Below are 1890 nucleotides of genomic sequence, written 5' to 3'. Positions count from 1 at the left end.
AGTGACTGGAGTTCAGACGTGTGCTCTTCCGATCTATGTCTAATCAAATACTTGGCAATTTGTATGATCTCATATTTGTTTTTGAACAATTTTTATTTGTTAAAATAATATTTTTGATTTAGGAAGAATGTAACGTACGATACTTTTTTATATTCTTGGCGTAATCTTTTTTTTTTTTTAAAAAAGAGTTTTGGTAGGATATCTTTTTTGTGGAAAAAATCCAAAATGTAATAAAAATTATGACATAGCTCTTAATTATTTTAAGAATTGCAATAATAGCAACTCTATTATATAATAACACTTCCACACATGTAAATCTATTTTTATTAACAGTTATACATAATATTTCATGTTTTAGAATGGGCTGAAATAGTGGAGGCTTCGAAAAATATTATTAAATATGGTGTGCCTTTTCCAAGTAAACAACAAAGAAAAGAGTTGGCGAAGAAGAAAGATATTGACGATATTAATTCTGATTCTAAGGTAGACGTCTATTCAAGTTTTGTAATATTTTTATTTGTTTCTACTTTTTAAAAAATTTTATTTATCATTCTATTAAAAAAGCTGCAATTTTTAAGCTCTTTCTAATAAAATTACAGTCTGACTATTACATTCTTGTTTAAACCATCTAATCTTTTTTGTGATTTTTATTTTTAAAGCTTTTCTGATTAATTTGATACTATTTTGTCAAAGATTAATCAGAGAGTTTTAAAATTAAAATTAAATAAATATGCGTGCTTAAAATTAAGTATGATATAGATGCATGAAATATAGATTTTTATTAGAAGAAGTAATTGCGTGCCGTGTACATGTAATTTCACTCAAAAATATTTTCTAACAATATGTCTCATGTACATAAAGACTACGTATGTACACATAACATACTTGAATTTGATTGAAAGTCAAAAATTGTTTAGACTCATACAACTGAACTAAATTGGATCTGTATAATAAAAAATTATTGAATAAGTCTGAAAGAATCCGTTAGAAGTATTTAAAAAGATATTCTCTTTTGCAGAAACTTTTAAAACCATTAGGGGAAAAAAAAAGATTGGCACAGAACAAGAGAGACGACAAACACTTTGTAACAGTAAAAACTGTAAGAGATAAAGAATTCAAATTAAAAGATGATGACTTTTTCGATAGTATTGGGTCCTCGCTTTAAAAAAAAAAAGGGTATCAATATGATAGCAAAGACTGCTGATGTAGAAATAATACAGCAGAAGAGAAAGAAAAAGGAGAAACAGACAAACATTGTAAGTATTACGAGCCTACAATAACAATGTTATATAGATATTGTGACATTTGTGCAATGTTCGTTTGAATGGGATGTGTTTGTAAAAAACTTCTTTATATTTTATATTTTTACATTGCTTTTCCAAATTTTTTCTTGAAGATCATTATATGGATCCTTATACTTTTTGAAAATACCATGTTTAAGCCATCTCTAAGATTATTAAATCAAATTTTATTTTCAATTTACACAGAGTAATTATTTTTTAATTTCAAAGTTAAAAAAAAATTAGTGCAAATTGTAAAAGAAATTGAGAATATATATACATATTTTTTATTAGTAAACAATATTTTTCTTATCTTACCTTTTCAACTATTTTTCTACTAAATCATGATATTAAAATATAAAAATAATAATTTATAATAGTATGATAATCAATTACTCAAATCTTGTGGTTTTTCTAACAATTTTTATGACTCGTTTTTAGATCTTTTCTTCCTCAAATGAATCTGGTGAGGAATCAGAAGAAAAAAATAAATTATCAAAAAGTCAGTTGTTATTAAAGGTCAGCATCCTTGAAGCTGAAGTTAAGAGACTTTGTAATGACTTGAAACTTTATAAGACTATGCATGTTATCGTTGAAGGTATGTAACTTG

At 25.3% G+C, this 1890-nt stretch overlaps 1 long non-coding RNA gene across 1 annotated transcript; it reads left to right on the top strand.

The window, feature by feature from the left end:
- The first annotated feature begins 338 nt into the window (after positions 1-338).
- On the top strand, positions 339-1872 carry LOC105458269. The gene is made up of 3 exons (XR_975518.1): positions 339-483; positions 1019-1256; positions 1722-1872. It is a non-coding gene; the product is annotated as an uncharacterized LOC105458269 (long non-coding RNA).
- Positions 1873-1890: the final 18 nt, after the last annotated feature.

The sequence above is a fragment of the Wasmannia auropunctata genome, unplaced genomic scaffold (assembly GCF_000956235.1).
Source record: "Wasmannia auropunctata unplaced genomic scaffold, wasmannia.A_1.0 LD334562.1, whole genome shotgun sequence".
Classification (NCBI taxonomy): domain Eukaryota; kingdom Metazoa; phylum Arthropoda; class Insecta; order Hymenoptera; family Formicidae; genus Wasmannia; species Wasmannia auropunctata.
Note: the sequence above shows the minus strand (reverse complement) of the source record. Positions and strands in the feature narration are given on the sequence as shown.